This window comes from Periplaneta americana, chromosome 8 (genome assembly GCF_040183065.1).
Source record: "Periplaneta americana isolate PAMFEO1 chromosome 8, P.americana_PAMFEO1_priV1, whole genome shotgun sequence".
Lineage (NCBI taxonomy): Eukaryota > Metazoa > Arthropoda > Insecta > Blattodea > Blattidae > Periplaneta > Periplaneta americana.
In genome coordinates this window covers 139,118,966-139,141,176 of record NC_091124.1, presented here as the reverse complement: position 1 = coordinate 139,141,176, position 22,211 = coordinate 139,118,966, and the positions used below count along the sequence as shown (strand labels likewise).

At 34.3% G+C, this 22,211-nt stretch overlaps 1 protein-coding gene across 1 annotated transcript in view; it reads right to left on the bottom strand.

Moving 5' to 3' along the window:
• Positions 1–22,211, bottom strand: part of LOC138705091 (alpha-1A adrenergic receptor) — a 160,212-nt gene that overhangs the window by 886 nt on the left and 137,115 nt on the right. The gene's annotated exons all lie outside the window — the stretch shown is intronic.

Here is a 22,211-nt window from a genome sequence, read left to right as displayed (position 1 = left end):
ACATGAAGTAGAATGGAGGAATGAAGAAGGTAAAAGAAAATAAAAAAATCAGAGTAAGTATAAACACACATTGGAGAAAGGAGAATAAAACAGAATAAGAGGAAGTAGTACAAGAAGGGAAAAAGGAAAAGATGAAGTAGAATAAAGAGAATAAGAGGAAACTAGAATAAATGAACAAGAGGAAGTACAGAGGAGAAAGAATAAGAGAAAGTAGAAGAGGGAGAGAGAATAAGAGGAAGTAGAATAGAGAGAATAAGAGCAAGTATAATAGAGAGAATAAGAGGAGCTAGAATAGATCACGAACAAGAGGAAGTACAGGGGAGAAAGAATGAGAGAAAGTAGAAGAGGGAGAGAGAATAAGAGTAGTAGAATAGAGAGAAAAAAGAAGTAGAATAGAGAGAATAAGAGGAAGTAGAATATAGAAAGAATAAGTGGAAGTAGAATAGAGAGAGAATAAGAGGAAGTACAATATAGAAAGAATAAGCGGGAGTAGAATAGAGAGAATAAGAGGACGCAGAATATAGAAAGAATAAGCTAAAGTAGAACAGAGAAAGAGAAGAAGTAGAATAGAGAGATAAAAGGAAGTAGAATATAGAAAGAATGAGAGAAAGTAGAACAGAGAGAGAATAAGAGGAAGCAGAATAGAACAAACAAGAGAAAGTAGAATAGAGAGAATAAGAGGAAGCAGAATATAGAAAGAATAAGCGGAAGTAGAATAGAGAAAGAGAGGATGTAGAATAGAGAGATAAGAGGAAGTAGAATATAGAAAGAATAGGAGAAAGTAGAATAAAGAGAGAATAAGAGAAAGTAGAATAGATAAAGAACATGAGAGAGAGAAAAGGAGGAAGTAGAATAGAGAGAATAAGAGTACAAGTAGAATACAGAAAGAATAAGAGGAAGTAGAACAGAGAAATGCAAAGAGGATGCCGAATAGCAAAATAATAGGAGGAAGTAGAATAGAGGGAATAAGAGAAAGCAGAATATAGAGAGAATAGGAGGAAGTATGAAGAGAAAGAAAAGGATAATAATAATAATAATAATAATAATAATAATAATAATAATAATAATAATAATAATGATTTATTTTAGCTGGCAGAGTTAAGGCCGTAAGGCCTTCTCTTCCACTCAACCAGCAAAAAGTGTATATACATATGCATGAACTTACAAAGAATTCAACAATTTGATTTAGATGAGAGTTACGTGTATACAAGAGTTATTTACAAATTGAACAACAAAATACTATGAACTATTAAACACTGAAATAAACTGTGTAGCAGAATTAAACTAAAATACATAGAATGTTAATATATTTCAAATAATATTAGATAATAGAAAGAGATTATTATGAGACAATTAAAATACAGCACAATCAGGATGATGTCTAAAGAAAAAAGTAACAATGTAGTCAGTGATATTTTAAATCAGTATGATTGGAGTGAAATGCTAATAAGGTTATCTTTTAAGCTGTTCTTAAAGGTGTTTGTTGTCTTGCAGCCGATGTCGAATGGGAAAAGAATAAGACGAAGTAGAATAAAGAGAATAAGAGAAAGTAGAATAGAGAAAATGAGAGAAAGTAGAATAGACAGAATAACAGGACGTAGAATAGAGAGACAATAAGAGGAAGTGAAATAGAGAGGGTAAGAGGAAGTAGGATAGAGAGAGAATAAGAGGAAGTGAATATCACCACGGCATGGCGCGTCCTCAGGTCACGGATTTTAGAGAATGCCTCCAGATATGGAGGGTAGCTACGAATATATTGAATAAGCAGTCGCAAACAGCCGATAAGGGATGCCCCTCAGCTTGGGAGTCGAGCGAAGGATTGACAACCCGTCATCGTAAAAAAGAGCGTGTTGCGAAACCCCAAAAATATGCCTCGAAATGGGACTGACTCTTTGGCGCGACCACAGGAAAGGAATAAGGTTATGAGATTTGGTACTTGGAATTAGACTAGTCCTTATAGAACATAAGTAGCAAAAGAACTTTAGTAGAGCATCGATTATCCGAATACCGATCAACCGAAACATTGGTTAACCGAAAGCGTTCCAGTCGGCAAATTCAAATTTGCGCGAGATTTGGCGGCAAAAATACGAGTCACCTCTGAAGGAAAAAAAATTTGACTTCTTGTTCTAAGCTGTAGACTAACTTCAATGGCCATTTTGAACTTGTCAAACATGGCTAGTCAGTTTTCTGTTTTATTTGTAAGACGTGTGATACAAAATATAATATATGTACAGTTTTATGTATAATATCAGTGTATCTTTGTTTCATACTGCTCCTATGACACCGGTACAATTTGTTTTCGGAAATAATCGGTTATCCGAAAAAATCAGTTATCCGAACACCCCCTGTCACCAATTGTTTCGGATAATCGATGCTCTACTGTAGCTAGATATAGAATAGACTTTGTGGGAATACAGGAGGTTAGATTAGATTGGAATGACATATTGTCAATAGAGATTACTTGTACTACAGGGAAGTAAACAATAATCACCAATTAGGAACAGGATTATTTATTCATAAAAGAACAAAATCAGCAGTGAAAAAGGTCGAATTTATCAGTGCCAGGTTATCGTATTTAGTACTTAAGTGTAGATGGTGCAATATTGTAGTTATAAATGCTCACTCCCCTACAGAAGAGAAAGACGACCATATACTCGTAAAGGATAGTTTCTATGAAGAATTGGAACACACTTTGATCAGTTATTTTGATATCATATGCAAATTTTATTGGGGATTTCAATGATGAAGTAGGACGGGAGGATATTTCTTAAACCGACTATTGGAAAAGAGAGCCTACACGTAACTATGATAATGGATGAATGTATTGTTTATTTTTCAGTCAATGACTTATTGTATAATATTTAAGGATTTATTCCTTTATATTACAGTTAATGTTTTTATGAACGTTTTCGTCGCCCAGCGACATTATCAGATAAAACTTTATGAATAGGCAATATTTTAACCACAAATTTGTCAATACATGTACATCAAGCATCAATTATCACTAAATAAAATGGATAAAACAATAAAATAATAATAATTAGTTGAGTTAAAATCTAGATAATGTGAGAATACAAATATTTATAAAATATATTACGGGTTTTCACTTACATTTGTAAAGTGTGTGCATAATTGATCTTATTAAATTGTAATGGTTAATGTAAGTGAAAGCTCGCTTACAATGTGACCCATTATATTTGAAATGTGCAGTGTTTACCCTGAATAAAATTGTGGCATATTATTCTAAATAGAAGAGGTTAATTGATCTATGTTTACATTTGATTGGATATACTGTACAATTTCAGTTTACAATTTATGTTCAATTAGGGTTAATAAAATGATTTTGTAGTTTTCAAAAATAAATGGTAAATTTGTGTTTGGTGTTAGTATTATAGGGGATATTGAAATATTTTGTTTTGGTTGAAATAATTATATTAAACTACAACATATTGTTTGTGAAGTAATAGATAAATAGACGTATATAAATTCATTTATGATTTAAGAATCTTCTACTATTAAGTAGCAGTGTTACATGGTTGATGTTTCGTAAATCATTAGACAATAATTATTAAATATTGGTATTCCCATATTACATTACAATGATTCTCCACTTTAACTAATCATTAGATCCTTTCCAGACAACAGTGAATTCCTTCTAAGATACCCAATATATATCAACACTCAAAATCGTCTATACATTAATGTAAATCATTATTACGTTTCCATATTAATTACCATAGTCAATTCAATATTATTATTCAATTCTTAAATTAGTTCACACCACATCATATTAAATAATCTATAACTCCATAATACTGTAAATATCCAACATGTTTTACTTTTATTTATTCATGATTAAACATTTACAGCATTACGTGATTGCAATTTGCTTTACCTATATCAATATATTTTCTTTCTAGATAGGTACTATAAAATCGTACTCTACAACACTCATACATCATATTGTTTAAACATTTCTCTACATAACAACATAAGTTTATTTACATGCAATTACAGCATTTATTATAAAACTTCTTGCGTTACAGCATCAATGGTGACGAAGCAAAAACCATACAGCTCTACTCCTCAATGGAAGAGAATTCTTAAAATACAAATTAATTAAATACGTCTATCTACATACTATTTCATAAAATTATATGTTTTAATTTAATATATTTTAACTATAAAATACCTCGATATACACCTATAATGCTAATACAACAAATTATATTTCAATATATTCTTCTTTCTAGATACTACTAAACCGTATTCAAGAATACCCAGACATCATAGCATTTTTATATTTCTCCACATAACAACGTATGCTTGTTTTTCATGCATTTACATTATTTTATTACAACACACGAATACTTACGAAATTTCTACCTTACAACATCAAAGATTTACGAAGCATCAACCATGCTACTTAATAGTAGAAGAATCTTAAATCATAAATGAATTTATATACGTCTATTTATATATTACTTCACAAACCATATGTTGTAGTTTCAACCAAAAATATCACGATAGTCCCTATAATACTAACACCAGAACACATGTAATACCGGTATATTACAAATTTATCATTTATTTTTGAAAACTACAAAATCATTTTATTAAACCTAATTGAACATAAATTGTAAACTGAAACTGTACAGCATATCCACTCCAATGTAAATATAGATCAATTAACCTCTTCTATTTAAAGTAATATGCCACAATTTTATTCAAGGTAAACAACGAATGTAAATACTACACATTTCAAATATAATGGGTCACATTGTAAGTGAGTTTTCACTTACATTAACCATTACAATTTAATAAGGCCAATAATTATGCACACACTTTTCAAATGTAAGTGAAAACCCGTAATATATTTTGTAAATATTTGTATTGTCACATATTTTATTTAGATTTTAACTCAACTTATTATTCTTATTTTATTGTTTTATCTATTTTATTTAGTGATAATTGATGCTTGATGTACATGTATTGACAAATTTGTGGTTAAAATATTGCCTATTCATAAAGTTTTATCTGATAATGTCTCTGGGCGACGAAAACGTTCATAAAAATATTAAATATAATCCTTAAATATTATACAATAAGTCATTGACTGAAAAATAAACAATGCATTCATTCAACTAGATCTCTTTAAAACTTATCTGAAAAAAAAACTCCCAAAATGAATAGCAAAATTATGATAATGGAGTTAAGTTAGTCAATTTTGCCACATCAAAAAATTTAATTGTGAAAAGTAGAACATTCCCGCATAAGGATATACATAAATAGGCCTATCCGTACTTGGGCTTCTTCAGATGGATTGATATACAACCAAATAGATCACATCTTGATAGATAAACGAAGACATAGGCCTACTAGTATAATAGACATTCGATCCTTCAGAGGTTCAGACTGTGATTCTGACCATAATTTGGTAATTGGAGAATTAAGAGAAAGGCTATCAGTAGCCAAGCGAGTAGAACAACAAGTTAATATTAGGAGATTCAATATTTCAAAATTAAAAGATGAGGAAACTAGGCAACATTATCAGGTCGAAATTTCAAATAGGTTTCTTCAACATATGGTAACACAGAATTCCTGCACGGAAATATCATATGTAGCCTACTTCGGTACATCATAGTAATATTCAAATAGATTTGCCACTTTGGGAAGTTCCGACGAAGTTGAGGAGGAATTAGATATTAATATTATCAGCAGTGCTATCATGGAGCCATAGGGGGCCATACATTGTACAGGAACCTACCATTATTTTAATAATCGTATGAGGAAAAGAAAATTTTATCTGTACGGAGCCATACGGCATATGGGTGTCTAAGTTTTGTGCGCGGAGATCTGTGCAAATCTTAGATCATCTTTTGCTGTTCCTAATGCATTTTGTTCGATGTCCATATTGTCCACTTCTGCAGCACTGGAGTCCAGAATTACATAAAATAATGGTTGAAAAACAAGAAGTGCTGTAAATACACACTCCAAGATACATCGAGACAAGTGTGCATCTACGGTGGGGCTACATGGTGTATTCTTTAAATCAAGCTTGTTGTACAATTAAAATGTAAAGCAGAATAATTTCTTTATTCTTCTTTAATATTAAAAAAATAATTGAATGACAGTCGGAGAGATAGAGAGAGGAGAGTAAAATATATTTCAAGGGAGAAAACAAGGGGTGGGGCGTAGGGACAAGAGAAAAATTACCATGACAGCACTATCAGAGATATAAAAATTGCAGCTGAGTAGAGCATAGGCTATTATGAAACTAAGAAAAGGAAACCGTGGTTTGGTGAAGATTACTGGATGGTAGTAAAAAGAAGAAAACAGATAAAATTGAAATTCTGACAGGATCCAGTCCAGCGAATAGAGATAATTATTTCAATAAAAGACGGGAAGCAAGCCGTACACTTAGGAACAAAATGAGAGATTACTTGAAGGAAAAACTGAATGAGGTGGAAACAAATAGTAAGAATAAACACATAGAGATTTACATAAAGGCATAAAGGAATTTAAGAAAGGATATCAGGCGAGGGTAAACGTGATCCAGGATGAGAATGGTGACTTAGTTGCTGACTCTCTTTCCAACCTGTACAGATGGAAAAAATATTTTCAGAAACTACTAAATATACATAGGCCAAATAGAAATGATCGAGACGATATTCAAAATAAATACAAACTGCTGAGCTATTTATACCCGAACCCACACTTTCTGAAGTCGAAATGGAGATAGAAAATTTGAAAAAGTACAAGTCTCCAGGTACCGATCAAATTCCAGCAGAATTAATACAAAAGAGTGGAAACGAATTATCTAGTGAAATTTATAAGTTTATACATACTATTTGGGAAAGGGAAATTGTACCGTAACAATGGAAGGACTCCATAATTGTACCTATCTTTAAGAAGACTAACTGTCTTGACTTTCGAGGAATATCACTTTTATTGACGCCATACAACATTTTGTCCAATATTCTTTCGAGAAGATTAACTCTTTATGTAAATGAAATTATTGGGATCATCAGTGTGGTTTTAGGCGTAATAGATTGACAATAGATGATATTTCTTTGTATTCGGCAGATATTTGAGAAAAATGGAAGTAGGTTATAAGGGCACAGTACATCAGTTATTCGTAGGTTTTAAAAATGCACATGATTCGGTTAAGAGAGAAGTTTTATATAATATTCTCATTGATTTTGGTATTCCCAAGAAACTAGTTCGATTAGTTAAAAAGTGTCTCAGTGAAACGTACAGCAGAGTTCGTGTAAGTCAGTTTCTGTCGGATGTCTTTCCAATTCACTGCGGGCTAAAACAAGGAGATGCACTATCTTTACTTCTTATCTTCGCTCTAGAAGATGCCATTGGGAAAGTCCAGGAAAACGAGGAGGGTTTGCAATTGAACGGGTTACATCAGCTGCTTGTTTATGCGAATGTCGTGAAAATGTTAGGAGAAAATCCACAAACGATTAGGGAAAACACGGGAATTTTACTTGAAACAAGTAAAGATAGGTTTGGAAGTAAACCCTCAAAAAACCAAATAGCCTATGTGATTATTTCTCGTGACCAGAACATAGTACGAAATAGAAATATAAAAATTGGAAATTTATCCTTTGAAAAGTTGGAAAAATTCAAATATCTGGGAGCCTGGGAGCAACGGTAACACATATAAATACCACTCGAGAAGAAATTAAACGCAGAATAAATATTGGAAATGTCTGTTATTATTCGGTTGAGAAGCTTTTATCATCTAGTCTGCTCTCGAAAAAGCTGAACGTTAGAAATTATAAAACAGTTATATTACCGGTTATTCTATATTGTTATGAAACTTCGACTTCTCACTTTGAGAGAGGAACAGAGGTTAAGGGTATTTGAGAACAAGATGCTTAGGAAAATATCTGGGGCTAAGAGGGATGAAGTTACAGGAGAATGGAGAAAGTTACACAATGCAGAACTGCACGCATTGCATTCTTCACCTAACATAATTAGGAACATTAAATCCAGAAGTTTGAGATGGGCAGGGCATGAAGCACGTATGGGTAAGTATAGAAATTCATATAGAGTATTAGTTAGAACACCTGAGGAGAAAAGAGCTTTGGGGAAGCCAAGACGTAGAATAGAGAGGCAATACGAGGAAGTAGAACAAAGAGGGTAAGAGGAAGTAGAATAGAGAGGCAATAAGAAGAAGCAGAATAGACAGAATTAAAGGACGTTGCATAGAAAGACAATAAAAGAAGTAGACTAGGAAGTATAAAAGGATGTAAAGTAGATGAACAATAAGAGGAAATAGAATAGAGAAAATAAGAGACAGTAGAGTAGAGAGAATGAGAGAAAGTAAAATGCAAAGAGAATAAGAGAAAGTAGAATAGTGAGAATAACAGGCAGTAGAATAGAGAGATAATAAGAGGAAGTAGAAAAGAGAGAAAAACAAGAAGTAGATTAGAGAAAGTAGAATGTAGAAAATAAAAGGAAGTAGAATAACAGGCAGTGGAATAGAGAAAGGATAAGAGGAAGTAGAATAGAGAAAGAACAAGAGGAAGTAGAATGGAGAAAGAATAAGAGGAAGTAGAACAGAGAGAGAATAACAGTAAGTTAAATATGGACAATAAGGGGAATCAGAAGAGAGAAAGTATAAGAGGATGTAGAATAAGGTGGAAAGAATAAGAAAAAGGAAGAAAGACTAAGAAGTGGAAGAAAAAAAGAGTAAGAGGAAAGTAGAAGAAAGGAAATAGAATAAGAGAAAGTAGGAGAAAAGGATAGGAATAAGAGAAAGTAGAAGAGAGAAAGAATAGGATGAAATGGAATACTGAGGGAATAAGAGGAAACAGAAGAAGCGGAAAGAATAAACTGGTATCAGCAAGGAAAGATAATAGACAGACCAGAACAAATGAAAAAGGAAAAGAGAATGTAGAAGAAAAAGAATAAGAGGAAATAGAAAGGGAATCGAAGAACAAATATAGAGGAATAAGAAGAAAAGAATTAGAGGTTGAAGAATAAAGGACCGAGGGGATGAAGACTAGAAAAGCTATAAGAAGAAGTGAAAGAGAGGAAAACTACAAGGAAATAGAAGAACAGGAGAAGTGTAAGACGAAGTAGAAGGAAAAGGACTGAGAGGAACTAAGGGAGCTGAGGAACAAGAGGAGACAGGAGACAAAAGAATAAGAAAGACATGATTAAAGGAATAAGCGAATGTAAAGTAAAATAGAACGAAACAAAATCAGATGCATGGAAAATGTTAGAAAGGGAAATCTAGAACGATAAATTTCGACGACGCGACGGTGACATTTTATTACGACAACATGGACACGTGTCACGAGTTAGCTCATGGAAGTTTGACAATGAGAGCGATGTAGCTGTGTTCAAAGCGACAGTCCTGCATTTAATATTATTTCATAACAACGTGAAATACAAAATGACAGCATAGCGTATATTAATTAAAAATGTCTCTAAAAGCGCCCTCGAATAAAAGTGTCACTTGCATAATAATAATAATAATAATAATAATAATAATAATAATAATAATAATAATAATAATAATTTGTTCGTGATGCAATAATTGATTTCTGCGGAGATCTCGAAATTTTAATAATATAATTTTTCAAATAATACGTTCCAGAGTATCAGGTAAGCAACGAGTAAAGGATGTATTTGATTACACAACTTTTAACACTATACCACTTCGGAACTATCACAAGGTAGTAAAATTTAACACGTGAAAGACACATAATACGTTTTCCAAAGTAAAGAATGGTAAGTATGTGACATTAATAATCAGGTAAGTGATCTACGCAGGTGTCAATGGAAAGAGACCTTGGAATTGATGAATATTACTCGGATTTAATGAAGCACGTATTCCCAATCACTTCCGGTGTGGAAGACTGCTTACTCAGAACTCATTATGATCTTTTGCAAAGGCAGGCGGGCACCACAGTTACAGGCTGGGAGCGGTGTACGTCAGAGGCTACGTGCCCGCTGTTCATGAATGGAAGGCGGAATATTCGCGAGGACGTTTGTCTGCATCCAAACGATCAGCAAATGGGAATATAGCAGCAATTACAGAGGCGCCAAGGCAATGCAGACATTCCGCAAACCTGTCTGATACCGTAACGAATAGACTGGACGTGATGGGACAAGTTGAGTGCCGCGTTATTGACATCCTGGACTATAACAGCAATGAAGTTGTTGACTTAACCCATTATATAAGCCTTTTATTGTTCCTTGAGGTTTGATACCTCTTTATCTTGTCATCAACGTGGCATTGTTGATACAAACTGTCTTCCGTTACCATAAAATATGTATGAAATCAATGCTGAGAGTACTAGAAACAATGGAAAGGATCTTCCTAGAAAAATGAAGATCATTTTATAATGTGACGACAATTCACTCTTTGACATATGGATCAGAAACTTCAACGTTAACGAAAAACACCTACAAATAAATAATTATTCGTAAGGACATTTTAAGATCAGCCACCGATCAGGCGTTTCCAACTGCTGGCTCTGTGACGTCACAGCTCCTTGAAAAGGGAAGCAAGGTAAAGGAACAAAGGAGTAGCAGTGGAAGGGATCGAGATTTTAAAATAATGGCGGATGTAAGAACTATTGTTCCTGATTTATTAAATTGAGAGAATGCTTTCACTTTTCATAGTGGTTTACTTATTTTTAAATTAGAAATGATAACATTGATTCCAGAATAACTGTATTGATTAAATGTGCAAAATAGATCGTGCTTATTTAGGTGATAAATTTCTCTTCATACTGAATGTTACATCCATTTAACATTTTATCAGATAGCAATAAAAGTTTTAAATTTAACCAATTACAAACAAAAATAAATCAGTGTAATTATAACAAAATTGAGATATGTCCCAGTTCTTATACTTACTGAAAGAAACTGACTTCCAGCAAACGAATTATTTCGGTGCTTACTATTTTTACGTTTATATTTTAAGATGGAAGAACAGTTGGAAGAAAACCAGTTTGGCTGTAGGAAGAGAAAAGGTACGAGAGATGCAATTGGACAATCGGCGAAAGATACCTCGAGAAGAATAAAGAAGTGTATATAGCATATGTGAACCTAGAAGAGGAATTTGAGAGAGTGGATTGGAATAAAGCGATAGGGATCCTGAACAAAATAGGTGTGGATTGGAAAGAGAGGAGGCTATTCTGTAACCTTTATATGAAACGAGTCAAAGTCAGGATAGGAAAAGAAATGTCACAAGGAAGTGAAATAGGGAAGAGAGTACGACAAGGATGCAAGGGAACGAACAGGTGAAAAATGTGGAAAAATGGAAAAAAATACAAATTTTTGTTTTTATGTTCATAATTTTATTTAAACCTTCTACTTTCATAATATGGCCTCATTTTTTATTTGGGAGCCCTTTAAACCGTGTCACATGACGTTTAAATGTCTGCTTGCACGTGCTTCGTTGCCCTTTAAACGAGCTGTCAGCTCTAAAGTTTATGTTGAGCTTTGTAATTTGAATAAAGCGGGCTAGTTTTTTTTCTGGTGTGTATCTAGTGAAATTAAGTTTGTTGTCACTCCTGAATACACTATCAGCTTGCCTGTCAGCCCTGCAAATACTTTGTTTTGAAACTGTGAACGGCAAAATATTGTTTGTGGATCGTTTCTTCTCGAGTTTGTGCGTTTGTACGTGAATATTCATACTTGTTTTGCTGATTTCGTGTTATTTAGGATGTTATTAAAGTTTTACACTAATTTTGTATTCAATTAGTTGTATATATTAGTGTGAGTAAGTTAGTATAAGTGCATTAGGTTAGGAATCGTCACAATAACATTCAAGACCACGTGTATAACTCAACAATTAGCATTTTAGGCATAGTTTTAGTTTTATAAACATGAATAGACTAAGTGACTTTCATAATAAGGGCAAGAAACGATCAAAATATGCTAATAGGGCTAAAAATTTAGCAAATATAAGGTGGAAGAATGCCAAAACTATTGTGGAATGTGTGCAACAAGAAAATGTGTTAGGCCTAGTTGGTGATAATGAAGATCAAGTGTCAAAAGAACCAAATAATAAACAAAGTGCTAGTGAGATAAAGTTGATAAAATATGGCAACTTGCAGGAGAATTCAAATATAAGTGCCCCCCAGTGTAATGAAGACTACACATTAGTGCATGTAAGTTTGTGGAGTGAACTGTATAAAGGAGTAAAATGTGGTGAATGTGGAATGGATAGTGCAAAAGCTGAGCTTACTGAACCATCAGGCTTTGCATTTAAAGTGATAGTGAAGTGTTATAATTGCAACACAGTGTTGAATGAAATGTATACAAGCCCTAAGGTAGGTAACACTGAGTCAACTCGACCTCCCTTCGATGTAAATAGGAGAATGGTCAACGCCTTTGTTACCATGGGAAAAGGACACTCTGCTATGGAACAACATTGTATGGCTATGGGTATGGCAGGTTTGAGCTCACCATCCTTCAACTCTCACCTGATAAAACTGACGGAAGAAAACAAACTTGTTAGACAACATGTGTTGAGAAATGCTCACTCTGCAGTTAGACGAGCTCACATGGAAGTGGACAGTTCTATTAGTGATAGTGATGTTATAAATATTGGTGTGTCATACGATGGCACATGGATGAAGCGTGGACATACATCAAAGTATGGTTTAGGTTTAGTCATAGATATTTTAACAGGGTTAGTGTTAGATTTTGAAATAATGTCAAAATATTGCAGTACTTGTGAAAAGACAGAAAAAAAAAAATGGATGTTGCAAGTGACGAATATAAACAGTGGTATCAAAGTCACAAAGATGCTGGTGTTTGTGAGAAAAATTTTGATGGATCTTCAAATGCCATGGAGATGAAAGCTGCAGAAATTCTCTGGACCCGGTCCATTAGGTTGTGTAATATGAGGTACACAACCTTATTGTCTGACGGGGATGCAAAAACACACCATCACCTTCAGCAGCTTCAAGTTTATGGTGAAGGCATTGACATTAGAAAAGAAGAATGTGTGAACCACGTTGCTAAGAGAGTAGGTAAAGGTCTACAGAATATTGTTAGGGAATGGAGAGGGACAGATTCCTCAATCAGAGGCAAAAAAAAGGGAAGTCTGACTGCAGAAATGATACCTCGACTGCAAAATTACTACAGAAAGGCCATTATTGATAATATCCCCGATGTAAACAAGATGAAGAAAGCCATCTATGCAACACTTGACCATGCAATGTCCACGGATGACAAGCCCCTGCATTCAAGATGCCCTAGTGGTGAAAAGTCATGGTGCTTCTTCAACCGGGCCATTGCGAAGCAAGAAGCTGTTCCGAAGCATGACTTGAAAACCATGAAGACAGTGTTGCGACCTGATGTTGTGGCTAAAATCATGCCAGTGTACTGTAGACTAGCTAGTGATGAACTTCTTAGCAAGTGCACTGCAGGAAAAACTCAAAATGTGAATGAAGGTGTTCATAGTGTGATATGGCGGAAGTGCCCAAAAGAAAGTTTTGTATAAAAAAAAAAAACTTGAAGTGGCTGTTACTTCTGCTGTGACTGAATGGTTGTACAGCAAACATTTCCATGAGAGATTTAGTGTCAACAGTGAAATTATCTCCTGCAGCATACAAAATTGGCAATAGGAGAGACAAGCGTTGACTGCAGCAAGAAGCTACTTCAACCAGTGAGAACTTCAAAACAAGCAGGAAGAAGCTACGTTTGTCAAAAAGTGTTACTGAAAGTAGGAAAAAGCAGCAGGAGGGGTCAACATATCAGGCAGGAGGGTTTTAAGCAATTTCCATAACGTGTAAGTACTCAAACATAGTGTTGTACTTTAAAACTTGATTTTCTCCCTTTTAAATTTTATTACATTTTAACATGTTCAAATTGCTCCATATGATGCATTTCTTAACCAATTGTGATGAAATTTTTACCACAAACCCACATTACCTAAAGGAAAAAGACTGTCACATGGATTTTTAAAATATTTATTATTTGCCAAGATATAAATTGATTAAGATGCATGAAATTAATTTTTTTCTTTAAATTGGCACTCACCCAGTTTTGAATTTTTTTCTCAGAAACTAAGAAGTGCTAACTAAAAATCATGTGATAGATGTTTTATTATTGTTAGAGGAACTGTTATATATTTTTTTTAAATTCATAATGTTAAGCATTCATCGTGCAGCATTTTTTAAATACTAATTAGTATTAATTCGTAAATAATTAATTTCTTCAAAACTAATTAAGATACATTGATGAAATTTATAGGGATGTTTTAAATACACATCAGCACTCTGTGGTAAAAATTTCAGTCCATTAGCATCACAAATGCATAATTTGAATATTTCACCTGTTCATTCCCTTAAGATCAGCCACCGATCAGGCGTTTCCAACTGCTGGCTCTGTGACGTCACAGCTCCTTGAAAAGGGATCGAGATTTTAAAATAATGGCGGATGTAAGAACTACTATTCCTGATTTATTAAATTGAGAGAATGCTTTCACTTTTCATAGTGGTTTACTTATTTTTAAATTAGAAATGGTAACATTGATTCCAGAATAACTGTATTGATTAAATGTGAAAAATAGATCGTGCTTATTTAGGTGATAAATTTCTCTTCATACTGAATGTTACATCCATTTAACATTTTATCAGATAGCAATAAAAGTTTTAAATTTAACCAATTACAAACAAAAATAAATCAGTGTAATTATAACAAAATTGAGATATGTCCCAGTTCTTATACTTACTGAAAGAAACTGACTTCCAGCAAACGAATTATTTCGGTGCTTACTATTTTTACGTTTATATTTTAAGATGGAAGAACAGTTGGAAGAAAACCAGTTTGGCTGTAGGAAGAGAAAAGGTACGAGAGATGCAATTGGACAATCGGCGAAAGATACCTCGAGAAGAATAAAGAAGTGTATATAGCATATGTGAACCTAGAAGAGGAATTTGAGAGAGTGGATTGGAATAAAGCGATAGGGATCCTGAACAAAATAGGTGTGGATTGGAAAGAGAGGAGGCTATTCTGTAATCTTTATATGAAACGAGTCAAAGTCAGGATAGGAAAAGAAATGTCACAAGGAAGTGAAATAGGGAAGAGAGTACGACAAGGATGCCCTTCATCATCTACCCTGTTCAACATCTACTTGGAGGATTTAGTGAAGACTTGTTTTCAGAACGTGGGGCGAGTAATAGTAGGAGAAAGAAGAATAAAGTTCATAAGATTTGCTGATGATATGGCATTGTTAGTAGTAGCGGAGATGATACTAAGGGATTGCTACTGGAGCTAAATGAGAGCTGTGGACAGTATGGAATGAAGATAAATGCGAACAAGACGAAGGCCATGGTCAAAGGAAGAAAAATAAAGAAGGTATACTTGCGAATTCTAAATGAGGCAGTAGAGCGAGCGGACTGCTTCATACACTTGAGGTATACTACAAGCAGTAATAGGCCTATGAGCTGCTGCCAAGAAGTCAGAAGGAAGATAGCAATGAGAAAGGAAGCTTTTAATAGAAAAAGGAGTATCTTCTGCAGACCTATGGAAAAGGAACTAAGAAAGAGACTAGTGAAAATCTTGGCAATGTATGGGGCAGAAAGATGGCCATTAAGACGAAGTGAAGTGGAGCGACTAGAAGTATTTGAAATGTGGATATGGAGAGGAATGGAGCGAGTGAAATGGACAGACAGAATAAGAAATGAAGCTGTGTTGGAAAGAGTGAGTGAAAAACGAGTGATGCTGAAACTGATCAGAAAGGGAAAAAGAAATTGGTTTAGTCACTGGCTGAGAAGAAACTGCCTACTAAAGGATGTACTGGAAGGAATGATGAATGGGAGAAGAATTCGTGACAGAAGAAGATATCAGATGATAGACGACATTAAGATATATGGATCATATGCGGAAATAAAGAGGAAGGCATAAAATAGGAAAGATTGGATAATGCTGTGTTTGCAATGAAAGACTTGCCCTTGGACAAGAAACTACGAATGAACTGTTTCTAATATATTTGTTTCTGTAACTAAAGAATTTAGATAATTAGGCGTAGGCTATATTAAAAAGCGATGAAGATTTTATGAGGTATTTATTGTATCATACTCGTACTCAGTCTTCTGATTGAGATTCTGACTGCTAAATCTCACTTGACGATATGTGTCAGAGGAAGAACAATTGTTTGCATGCATCTTACTGTAAGTCTGACTAGTGTAATGCAGCTAGTTTTTTTTTATTTTAGTAGGTTATTTCACGACGCTTTATCAACATCTTAGGTTATTTAGCCTCTGAATGAGATGAAGGTGATAATGCCGGTGAAATGAGTCCGGGGTCCAGCACCGATAGTTAATCAGCATTTGCCCATATTGGGTTGAAGGAAAACCCCGGAAAAAAACCTCAAGCAGATAACTTTCCCCGACTAGGAATCGAACCCGGGCCACTTGGTTTCGCGGCCAGACGCGCTAACCGTTATTCTACAGATGTGGACTAATGTAATGTAGGTAGTTGGTGATATATGCAATGGAGGGGGAAAGGAACTGGCCACCCTACCTCATTATCTCCTGGTCTAGTTGCCTCATAAGTGGTGCCTTCTTGGTATCACTTGTGAGATTCAGACCTGTCTTCGGACAGTTGACTAAACAACAACTTGTACTTATGCTGGGTCTTCGATAATTTTATGCGTTTTGCTTTCACCAGCTTTTCTATATTAGGAACTATTGTGTGAACATCATTAAGTCGAAGACCATATTGTTAACTTATAATCCGACAGTTAACTTCTTTACTAAGGCTTGTTATTTTAATTTGTGATAGAACTATAAGTTGTTCGTAAACGTATGTGGAGTCAAATATATTCAGCATCTTTGCTGCAAATCTAGTTCCCTATCACATTTTAGATCAATAAGCTCTAATTGCAATTTTGAAATAATGTAATCTACTGTATATCGACTGAATATGGTGTAACAAATAGCTATAAATCTCACTCAAGAAGGTTTAATACTTAAACCTCGAAACCTCGATTCAAATTCCAATCAAAAAATTTATATCTGAACGCACTCTTCCATATTTTTTAGATGAAGGAGAATATTGGAAAATAGGAAGAATTAATCCACTGGTCACTTGATTTTTGAACATACATAGCTTCTGGTATAATGCTAATATCATTCCTAGTATGTATATATCTGAAGTCTGGTGATATGTTACTAGTCAGCAAGGGGAAAGAAACGGGCCAAACTACCCATTACCTACTGGCTTAATTGCCTCATGAGTGGCGCCTCATTGGTGTCACTTATTTACTTATGGTTTTTAAGGAATCCGGAGGTTCATTGCCGCCTTCACATAAGCCCGCCATCGGTCCCTATCCTGAGCAAGATTAATCCAGTCTCTACCATCATATCCCACCTCCCTCAAATCCATTTTAATATTATCCTCCTATCTACGTCTCGGCCTCCCCAAAAGTCTTTTTCTCTCCGCCCTCCCAACTAACACTCTAAATATATTTATGGATTCGCCCATATGTGCTACATGCCCTGCCCATCTCAAACGTCTGGATTTAATGTTTCTACTTATGTCAGTTGAAGAATGAAATGCATGCAATTCTGCGTTGTGTGACTTTCTCCATTCTCCTGTAACTTCATCCCTCTTAGCCTCAAATATTTTTCTAAGCACCTTATTATCAAACACCCTTAACCTATGTTTCTCTTTCAAAGTGAGAGTCCAAGTTTCACAACCACACAGAACAACCAGTAAAATAATTGTTTTATAAATTCTAACTTTCAGTTTTTTAGAGCAGATTGAATGATAAAAGCTTCTCAACCGAATAACACTCATTTCCCATATTTATTCTGGGTTTAATTGCCACCCGAGTATCATTTATATTTGTTACTGTTGCTCCAAGACATTTGAATTTTTCCACCTCTTCAAAGGATAAATTTGCAATTTTTATATTTTCATTTCGTAAAACATTCTGGTCACGAGGCATAATCATATACTTTGTCTTTTCGGGATTTACTTCCAAACGTATCTCTTTACTTGCTTCAAGTAAAATTCCCATGTTTTCCCTAATAATTTGTGAATTTTCTCTTAACATAGTCACGTCGTTCGCATAAAGAAGAAGCTGATGTAACCCGTTAAATTCCAAACCCTCTCTGTTATCCTGGACTTTCCTAATGGCATATTCTAAAGCGAAGTTACAAAGGAAAGGTGATAGTGTATCTCCTTGCCTTAGCCCACAGTAAATTGGAAAAGCATCTGACAGAAGCTGGCCTATACGGACTCTGCTGTACGTTTCACTGAGACACATTTTAATTAATCGAACTAATTTCTTGGGAATACTAAATTCAATAAGAATCTATATATATATATATATATATATATATATATATATATATATATATATATATATATACAATTTGAACTGGTAATGGAAATTACGGGAAAACGGCTGAACGGATTTTAATAAATGGCCCCTCATTTTGAAGCTTGGAACCCAAAGTTTTTTGGAAAAGTAGTAGTTTTCAGTGAAATGTCAATTTTCCTACATAATTTTCTTATTTTCTAAAATCCATCTGTTGTCAGTTTTGATAACTAATAGCTTCTCATATTCGAACAAAGCAATAAAATAAACATTATCAAGGAGGCCATGCCTCCAAGATTTCCAACAGATTCTTTGACATCACAGTGTCAATAGATCGATTTTCGATATAACTACGTCTTTGATTTTCATTGATGTCAGAGAATATTTAAGAAGTTTTTTTTTAATATTGTATAGTTAATATCATGGTTTTTTTCTCGCTGTTATTTATACTCGCTTTAAAATCATACCGCGTGTTATCTTCTGTGTGAAATCCGAAGGCCTGTGTACTGTTATTGAGACTGGTTCTATTGTTGTGAACTAGATGGCGACTGTATACGTATTACTGATTTGTTATGAATATGATTCCGGTGATATTCAGGGCTGTTGTGGCCCGAATTTCCTGGCATTTGCATTTGAGGGAAAACTGAAGAAATACCTCAACCAGGAAATTCAACCCGACCAGCATGCTGACCTCTTACACCACAGAGGTGGTCTCATGGTTTATTTGTCCCTAATGATACACATTAATGCTATTATTGGAACGACTCCAGAATACCGCATAAGTACATATTGTTATTGCTTTGTTGAATGATTTATTTTTGGTTCAGGGAACATATTTTTTATGTACTTATTTATTTTCTCTACCCTTGTGCCATCAGTAAAAACATGTGTTTTAATTATTTTTAATTTGCACAGTCTTTGTACATAAGTACTTACGTGGTATTCTGAAGTATAGCGTTATTATTGATAGAAAAACCTTTTGAGGTTATGTAAGTAGACAGAGAGAGCTGCTGTGTGGCCAGCGATCTACAGAGCAGCGAGGGTGGGGATAACTTCCCCTACTGGTGTTCTGTTATTTGCGATTTATCCTATTGTTTATATTGTTGTTAAACATGAAATATTTAAGTGGTGTGAGTCTTTTCCAGATATTTAATTGCGGTGTGGTGTAGATAATATATGTAGACTATTATGTGTGAGTACCTAATTTTCCTAGGTAGTAGCGCAGTCATTACGAGCTTATGGACAATAAAATTGTACGTCATTTATTCCACATAATTTATGCTAACGTTTTACGTGGCCAAAACGATGTCCGGCATTCACTGGTGCTTAATGTACTCCAAACGTTGTCAGATAATATCCTTACCAACAATCTTTATGCTATTTTATACAAAAATCCAAGTCACTACCAAAACATAAAATCAGTAGGTATGAGATTATATCACCTTATATCACTATAAAGGATTAATCCTAGGATTTTTGGAAGATATAATATAGCTTTTCTTAAAAAAGTTAATTCATTGTTGAAAATAATTTTAAAATCAAAAGCTAATTCAAAGTTATGCGTCAGAGCCTTCTAGCGATCTTCTCCAGTAACATGAACTTTCGAGATTGGAAATGCTCGGCGCAGTAACGTTTTCATTTGTTAAAGCAAGTCCTGACCATCGACCAAGAATGAAGCGATCATGTTTTCAAGCAGCGCGTGTTTTGATTTAGTTAAACATATTTGTTTAAGTTGATTCGTGCTTAATTGAAGTAAATTATTTATATAAAAAGTGGTTTCGTATTTTTTAAAGTAATATCGAAATGAGTTGAACATGTGTTTCAGTTTAATTGTAATTTCTTAAATGAAGTGAATTATTTATGTAAAAAGTGATTTCATCTTTTTTTAAAGTAATATCGAATTGAGTTAAACATGTTCCAGTTGAATTGCAATTTCGTAAGTGTAGTGGATAAAATGAACTACGTAAAAAGTGATTTCATCCTTTTTTAAGTGATATCAAAATGAGTCTAACAGGAAGCCCAAGAAGGCGAAGCGGTGGACATTGCTGCGCTGCTGCAGCCAGGGCTTGTAATCGCGATGCAGTGAACAATATCCGTAATAGAAATGTGAATCCGTTAGCACGAAATACTATTCATGATGAAAGATTAATTGAAATTTTCAGTGTTGGCTCTTTAAATGAAATTTGTGGACACTGTCAAGCAAGACACTTCCAAAATGAAATGGTGAACGGGTATTTCAATTCTTGCTGTCATAATGGTTTGGTTTATTTCCCACAACCTCATATTAATGATACTCTTAAAGATTATGATAAATGATAATCATTTTATGAACAACATAAGAGAGTATAATAGTGCCATGTCATTTGCTTCGTTTTCTGCTAATCGTAGTCATATTCCTGGGATAGGTCCTTATTGTTTTAAAATTCAAGGACAGATACATAGATATATATCTGATTTATTGCCTGTTGAAAACTGCTTGCTTTCATATGATCAGCTTTATGTGAGATTCCACTGTTGCAAATAGAATACGGTGTGAACATGAAAGTAATTCTTCCCTAAATCCAGAAACCATACAAATTCTTTCGAATATTTTGGCAAACAACCCATATGCCATATCATACCACAATGCTGGTAATGTACTGAGATAAGAAATGTTAACAAATCAACCACGCACTATTGATTTAAGATTTGTCGATAGTATATGTTTGGATCAACGCAGATACAATAAACCAACTGCAAATGAGATAGCTGGGGTGTTTTTCTCGGAAACTGGAGAACCTCCACATAATCGTTATGTTGTTGCTCATGGGAAACAAGGTGGTCCGAAACTGCTCTCTACTTACAGTCCGCATTGTGATTCAATGATGTATCCTCTGATTTTTCCTTCTGGAGAACCTGGCTGGGACAAGGAACTTAAACATAACGGCAGTAGACGTCAAGTAAACAGATCAAAAATAACACTGCAAATCAAGATTTCAGGTATAACTCCCTGTAAAGTTGATTTGAATAATTTCGAGGGAAAAATTGTTCCGGAGCCGGGTATCGAACCCGGGACCTTTGGTTTAACGTACGTTTCCTAGGTAGTAGCGCAGTCATTACGAGCTTATGGACAATAAAATTGTACGTCATTTATTCCACATAATTTATGCTAACGTTTTACGTGGCCAAAACGATGTCCGGCATTCACTGGTGCTTAGTGTACTCCAAACGTTGTCAGATAATATCCTTACCAACAATCTTTATGCTATTTCATACAAAAATCCAAGTCACTACCAAAACATAAAATCAGTAGGTATGAGATTATATCACCTTATATCACTATAAAGGATTAAGCCTAAGATTTTTGGTACGTTAAACCAAAGGTCCCGGGTTCGATACCCGGCTCCGGAACAATTTTTCCCTCGAAATTATTCAAAAATAACACTGCTTCAGTTTATTTGTTATAGACTTTCGATTAGGCAAGACTTTTCCCATTTACACCAAGCAAAGAAACTTTTCCAACAATATTTAGTTGATCAGTACACACGAGTTGAGACTCAAAGTATTCAGGCTGCTCAAGTTTGGTCAAAAATTAAAATACTACATTTGAAGACAAATATGAGAGCCAAATCCTCAGAAAAAAATTGTGCAGTGTGGCTTTTGCAATTGGGAAATAATGAGATCAAAAGTGACATAGGAGATAACCTAATAAGAATTCCTGATGAATTTATAACTAATGATTCACTGATAACTCATGTTTTTGGCAATTCTATTGATAACAATATTACATCTTACTGCAACAGAGCTATTGTCTGTCCATTCAATGATGACTGTACAATCATTAATGAAGCATTACAACTAATTGACGGATATACAAGAGAATATAACAGTGTTGATATGGTACTGCCCGATGACC